Consider the following 7,390-nt stretch of genomic DNA (forward strand, 5'->3'; position numbering starts at 1 on the left):
GTAGGATCCCTAGGCCTGGCTGGCGATCAGGGCTGATCAGGGCCTTCTGGCTGCCAGCCGGGGCCTTCCTTCATTCCGTGCCGCCCCCTGGTGGTCAATGCACATCATAGTGAGCAATAGAACTCCCAGTCAGACTCCCATGGGGACACTTTGCATATTAGCCTTTTTTTTTTTTATTGTCTAAACTTTTACATATGTCTCCTTTTCCCCAAATTGACTCCCCCCAGGCATTCTCAACCTGGGCAAGCCCCCACTGCCCCAGTGTCTGTGTCCATTGGTTATGCTAGCATATTCGCCTTTTATATATATAGATTAGCCAAAAAAAAATATTTCCAGTCTTTGAAGTGGGAAGTGGAGTGGGGTGAGGTGGGGTGGGGAGACACAATCATAAGCATCCAGTTCCTGAACACTAGTGAACACCAAACTAGTGGTTCAACACAAATGCAGGCAACGTTTCCATGATAAATATCACTTAGCACTATTTCATGTTGAATACAGACCTTATGGAGAACCTTAATTCTAATCCTTTTTTCTCAGCTAAAGAGATCTTAATCTTTAATTCCCACTTTTAAATAGAGAGTTTTCCGGACTTCAGGCTTGTTTTAAATACCCATCCTTCTAAGTTTAGATTTTCCTTGCAATTCAATGCCCAGCATTCTACTTCCTCCTTCCTCTCAAATTATCCCTTTAACTTGTTTTTACTTATTTTTACAGGCCCCCAAAGCCTCTTACTCAGGATAATGTGCTTCTCAACTACCCCTATATCAAAGTTTAACTACAGAGGCCAGCAATGCCATTTTCCCTGTTTGTGTTTTAGGAAAGATACAGTTTAACTAAAATTTCATAAAATTCCTTCACTACATCTTTCCTATCCACCCCCTCCTACACTTGATTGCTTTATACACAATCACAATGTAATCAAACTCCCAAAATGTGTAATTATATCATCATACAACGACTTCCCAAAATACATATAATTTGAAGTGTGTAACACACACCCTTTAAAACTCTGGTGCTGGGAGTACAGGCTGAAAAATGCTGGTGTTTTCTTATAAAATGTGTGTATTGTTTCTTGTTGGCATAGAGGAGAGGGGAATAAGAAGATCATCATACTAGGACCAATTGCTGTATCAAAAAACAATTTTTGTTCCAGTAGGATTCTACTGAAGGTTATAAACACACTTAAAAATTTTTTTTTCTTTAAAAGAAGAGAGCCGAAATTGGCATAACTGAATGCCAAACCTATGCTTTGCCCATCAGGATACACAATACTGACTACCTCGTTTCCCCACTTACGAAATAGGCTTCATCTACCAAACCAGAGCATTTATGAGGTTTGTATTAATGAGTAATTGGAAAAACCCATTTCTGCATAAACGCAGAAAACCTTCTGTTCTTTGGAATGCCTAAGACAATATTAAAATGACTTTAGAACAGGCCCATGAAATGTAGGTCTGAACCCAGAAAACCACCGAAAGGATAATTGGTGCATGCCATCTGGGATCCAGGCAGCCTCATCCACAGAGGGGGAAACTTGTTGAGATCATCCAAACCTAAAACTCACATACATTTTTACATCTGGACTGAATTAATCTTTTCTTGGTACTGGCTTTCATGTAATAAAATAATTGTTTGCAGGTTTTAGGTTTTTTTGTAAACCTGTAGCCTTAGAAATCAAAATGTGCAACATCCAAGTTGAAAACTACAAAGAATTTCTTTATCAAAAAAGTTAGTTGTGCGACGGGACTCATTTACACTAAACTCTGAACTTGACAGCTCAGTCAAAAACAATTCTGTTTGAAACTTTCACTTCAAGCATCTGCCACAAAGAAGGCTACACAGCCTATTATGTCATTGGTTCTGAAAGCCAAAACCTTTATAAGTGAAGTTAAAAGTGGAAACAAAGTACAGAAACTAGCAAAGCTCTACAACCTCCCCTTCCCCCCAAATTCAGCTAGCCTAGTTGAATGAGTTTTTAAAGAACTTGTAGCTAAAAATTATTACCTAACAGACATTTTGCTTTCAAAAGCAGTCTTACCCTGGCCTGTACTGTTTTCCTATGGAGCTAGGAGCATCTTAAATCTTCCAGTTGAAATTATGTATTTGAAGCTGGCAGGATACCCCTGTTGACCTCCTAAAAGGAGGGGGTGCAAATAGAGAAAGATTTCCTGTTCCTTAAAATGTTTTGAGCACTGCAAGAGCTTCGGCTAACTGGCTAACTGTGGTCCATAAGTGTCAGATCTCAGGCATTCTTACAAGCAATTCAAAGAGGGGGGGGGACGGGGGCAGAGGGGGAAATTAGTTCATATTACAGTCAGTCTGCTTTCTAGAGAAGATGCCCTGCAGATAACTTGATAGGAGATATCCCCTGGAGGACCCTCCTCATCCAATAACCCCAAAGGCCCATTTTAATATGAAATATAAATCCAATATGTTTACAAGTATACTAAAATGTCAGTTGTCTCATACTGTGGAGTATTTCCATTTTTAACATAACACAGTACTTCTATTTCTCAAAACCACATCCAAGGAAAATGATTCAGTTCTAGAAATTTTATAGTGCAAGGAACAACAGCAAACGCATCTGTTTCCCTGCCTCTCGCTTCTCGACTCCCCTCCCCCACTCTCCATCCTGCAGGCTGTTTGTAGGTCTCCGTGGCTGTTAAAATTACTCTCTACAGTGGTCTCAAAATGCTGTCGATCCTGAAAAACTTCTTATCCTTGATCATTGCTGAGCCTAAATTTAGGTGCTGCTCTAAAGGAGAAAAAAAATCCCAAAGTCAAAAAAAAAAAAAAAGTGTTTTTAATGACAGATGTATTACGGAAAATTTTCCCCACAAAGTTTTGATGCTGTGAAATATCAACTCCCTGAAATCACAGAAAGGAAATGACTTACATTCTTGGAAAATGAAGCCACTAGCAGCTTTCTCCAGCAGTATTTTCTAATCCGTAAACTACACCCTGTGGCAAAGGGGAGTATTTCCTGCAAAAACTAAATTTAAAGAGATGCTTACAAAACCCATAAACAAACAACGTCGGGTCCCAGAGAAGAAGAGACTGAATCATACATGGAAGACCCGCCAAGAGATACTTTTTCTGAACATTTAAAAACAAAACAAAAAAGCTGGAGAGCAAGGGCTCGAAGTCAAAGGCAACCCGAGAACATTGCTGAAGTTTCCTTTTCCCGCTGTGGGCAATGCACAGCCCTTGAGGGAAATACTGGCAAACAGATTTGTGCTAAAAAGTAAAAACGAAAAGGGTGTCAAGAAGCTAATATTTCCCTGGACAAACAACTGCATGGCCTGAAAATCTGCCAGCTTTCACTCAAACTTTAAAATATGCTTATTTTGACAGCTTTCCATTTATTCGTTCCTTTAAGAAAACGCCCTCACCATTTGATTAAGCCGTCCCGGGACTCAAGGTGCTGCTATAATCCCTGTGGACCGCACACTGGTGGCCCCCGCTGTCCATACCTGACAGTCCCCGGCCATCCTGGAGGAGAGGCTAGGGGTCCCCTCCGCCTCCTGGGGCCGGGCCTGCGCGCCACAAGCTCCTCCAGGAACCCAAAATCTGCAGGCTGCACCCCGCTCTCGCATCCCACCGAGGCCCCCTTCTGGCGCAGCCAAGCTCCAACTCAATCTCCGGCTCCCCCGACTAGGCACTTTCAGGGACGATGGGACAGATGCTGCGCGCGGGTCCCTTCCCGCAGCCCTGCAGTCCGGCAGCCCGGCCCCAAGGCGCGCACAACAGGCGGCAGGCACCGCACCCAGGAATGCAGGGCTCGGGGGCTGGCCCCAGCGCCCGGTCACAGAGACGGGGCGCGACGACAGGCGCCCCCAGAACAGGGCACCGGGGTGCACCGGGGAGCCGAGCTCGACGCATGGAGCCCAGGGCGCAGCCAGCAGCCCGGCCGGCCTCCCGCTCTCGCCGCCCGGGCAGCCTCCGAGCTCCGCGTCTCCCTCGCTGCCCGGCTCGGCTGCCCGGGGCCCCGACCTCCCGCCCCGGCGTGGGCGCGCTCTGACTCGCAGAAGGCGACCTACCAGCCCGGTGCCCGACGCCCAGGGCCGAGGAAGCCTGGAGAAGAAGAAGAAAGACGCGGAGAAGGGGACACGGCTTTCGCAAGAGCTCGCGACTTTCTGAAACCTTCCCAAAGCCCGTCCCGCCGCCGCCACCGCCGCCGCCGCCGCCCGGCCGGCAGGGGGCACAGCGGGCGGCCGGGGCGCTGAGGCCGGGTCGGGGGCGGGCGGGGAGGCCCCAGGGCGCCGGGTTCCGGCTCGTACCTTGAAGAAAAGTCTGGAGCAGCAGGCGTTGGACTCACAACAGCGATCGGTCGCTTCCTGCCAGCGCTGCGCTTACCCCGATCTCCCAGCCCTTGGGCCCGGGCAGCCAGGGGAGCGCGGGGTGCCGGCCCGCCCCCCGCCCACGCCTCCGCCCTGCCCCCTGAGGCCCCTCCTCCTTCGCCGCCCCGAGGTGGGCGGGGGAGGCAGCGGAGCCCGGGGAGGGGAGCGAGGAGATCGCGACCGCACGTGCAGCGCCTGCCGACCCCGCCCCGGACCCAACCAAGCGTCCCGCGGAGGGGTGCCGCGAGCCGGGGGCGGGAAAAGGCGAAGGGAACCGCCCCTCCGGGGTCCTGGGGAGGGAGGTGAGCCGCCGAAGGTGTGCGGACCCGGGCGATCTAGGCCTTCCCTCGCGCGCGAAGGATACAGGCGCGAGCGGACACTGTCCGCGCCCCTTCTCTTGGCCCAGTGGCCCTCTCCGACTCCCGAGCCCCGCTCCCCGGGACGCTCCCTTCCCAGCTCAGTCGGGCTGGCCGGGGGTGGCTGTTTGGCCTCAGCATCATTTTACTAATTCGGAATGATGGAGGGCAGGCCACTCGCAGAGGAGGCGTTTCCAGCGAAGGAGGCTTCGTGACTCCTAGCTTCCCGTCTGCTCTCCTGTCCCGCACCCACCTGCCCACCCATTCATTACTCGGGACACCGCACCCTCGAGAGTTTTTTATTCTAGATGGGGCGCTGCCGCGGAAGCCAAGCCCCCGGCTGGCTCAGCCTCTCCGGTTCTTCAGGTGGACACAGCCCATGTCTGCTGTATTTTCTGTGCCTGTGACCCCTCAGGATTATATGTGCCCGCTCCTGGTGCTGTCCGGAGAGAGCGACGGATGACGCAAAGGGCCAGTGCAAGATGTTTTTATGGCGCTGAAATCGAGGATTTTTTTGCCATCTGTTGGGTCTGGGAAGGTGGCGAGCTAAGCCTCTCCTGTGAGTCTGCGCCCACTGGGTCCTACAGCTAGGGACCTGGAGACCAGGGGAGAGACCCAGCCTCCGACCTGGCTCCCAGGCCCGCGGCCACAGAAGCTCCTGGGCTGACTGTGGAGCCTGTAACCCCTGGCCAGGGCGGGCAGTAATGCCGCACAGGGCCCCTCACCAAAGAAGGGAAGGGGTGTATGTTCAGGGTATGACAACTGCGAGAGAGACAAGGAGACAGAGGAAGACCTGAGAAAGGACACCACCTAAAATCAGATTTATGCTGATAGAAGCCAACTTTAAAACTGCCCTGCTCTTTTGGTCAAAACATAAATATGTAAAACTAGCCTTTATTGGTTTAAAGCTGTGATTTTTCAACCTTTGTCATCTCATGGCACACATAAATGAAATACTAAAATAATGTGGCACACCAAAAAATATATTTTTTGCCGACCTAGCAACAACAACAACAAAATAGGTATAATTTTGATTCATTCACACCAGTCGGCTATTGTTGTGTCGGCTGTTGTCATTTTGAGGAAAAAGAGGTCAATGCCCCTGACTAAATAGTCAGGCATTGCATGTTTTAACAGATTCTTGCAGCACACTGGTTGAACATCACTGGTTTAAAGTACGCCAGTCTGTGTACCTTGTTTTCTTGGCAAAGAAATTCAGTTTTGTGTTCATTACAGCAGAAGCTCGCTTGGAATAGTTTCATTCACAGCATATACATTTTAGGAACCATGACATTAGAACTGAGTATTAGGAACGATGATCTTTTCTCTTTTCACAATTGGCAATATGTTCAGAGCTTATTTCTGATAAAGTAGAGTGGTTTCTAAGGATATTGCACCTATAGATTTGGAGTCATGACTTCATTATGGAAAGGACAAGAACTATGTTCCAATTGCTGCTTTTAAAATTAGTTGTAGTTAATTAAAAGCCTAAATTAAACATTGGTTAACGGTAGCTGATTACAATTTGGCATTTAAAAGTGGAGGACTGAACTTTTTTCTCTCATTTTTTAAAAAATGTAGCGAATAAAAAACAACACATTGTTAGCTTGGGAAACACTGCTGCAATATAAAATAAATTAGGCAACCCAAAGAGCAAAATATTTTTAAACAGCCTTTTTAAAAACACGATTGGGCTTATTGTCTAGAATTAGATTGTGGCAAAATTTACTATGGGAATATTTTTTATCATAATCATCATATTACCGAGACGAGGAAGCAGAGGACCTGAGTATTCACATTGTAGTACAGTGTGAATACTACAATGAACATAGATTGTTACATAATACTTAGTAAACTAAGTACTTTAAAACTCTTACCATCGGTTTTATAAACCCCTGAAACATCATAAAATTCTGAAAGGATTGCTTTGGAAAACAACACATACTATCACTTTCCCAGGTCCTCTCCCAGTCAGTGGGGCCAGGATTTGGTAAGTGGTGCTGGAAAAAAACCTTTATTGCATTGTTGCCCTGGGAGTGTGCCGATGGCAGCTGTCACTCAATGACACAGAGAGAGAGAAAGAAAAAAAGGAAAAGTGAAAGAAAACATAATTCCATTTAAGATGGAAGTGGAGCTGAGAAAGAATGGGTTGTTTTATTTTTGGGTTTTTTTTTTTTGTTGTTGTTGTTGTTAATCCTCACCTGAGATACTTTTCCCATTGATTTTTAGAGAATAGAGGGGTGGGGGAGAGAGAGAGAGAGAGAGAGAGAGAGAGAGAGAGAGAGAGATATCAATGTGAGAGAGACACATGGATTGATTGCCTCGCACAGTCTCACCCTTGACTAGGACTTGAACCCGAGACCTTCAGGTCCTGGAGCCAACACCCTAACTACTGAGACATACTGGCCAGCACAAGAATAGGTTGTTTTATTTTTATTTTTTAAAATATGTTTTTATTGATTTTTTTTTTTTTAGAGAGAGGAAGGGAAAGAGACAAGGGAGAGATAGAAACATCGGTGAGAGAGAAACATTGATTGGCTATCTCCTATATGCCCCCTACTGGGGATTGAACCTACAACCCTGGCATGTGCCCTGACCAGGAATGGAACCAGTGACCTCTTGGTGCATGGTTCGACGCTACACCATTGAACCACACCAGCAAGGCAAGAATGGGTTGTTTTAGATATTTATCAC

At 47.3% G+C, this 7,390-nt stretch overlaps 1 protein-coding gene across 4 annotated transcripts in view; it reads right to left on the reverse strand.

Annotated features, from left to right (window-relative positions):
* The window catches only part of FRMD6 (FERM domain containing 6), a 75,954-nt gene extending 71,513 nt beyond the window's left edge, over positions 1-4,441 (reverse strand). The window contains exon 1 of one of the 4 annotated variants that reach the window (XM_080667242.1): positions 4,281-4,441. The gene's annotated coding sequence lies outside the window, so the exon portion shown is untranslated. Of the gene's footprint in view, positions 1-4,040; positions 4,190-4,280 lie in introns of those variants that run through there. The other 3 variants (XM_080667240.1, XM_080667243.1, XM_080667241.1) reach the window with 3 other exon arrangements.
* Positions 4,442-7,390: the final 2,949 nt, after the last annotated feature.

Source organism: Plecotus auritus (genome assembly GCF_963455305.1).
Source record: "Plecotus auritus genome assembly, chromosome: 1".
Taxonomy (NCBI): Eukaryota; Metazoa; Chordata; class Mammalia; order Chiroptera; family Vespertilionidae; genus Plecotus; species Plecotus auritus.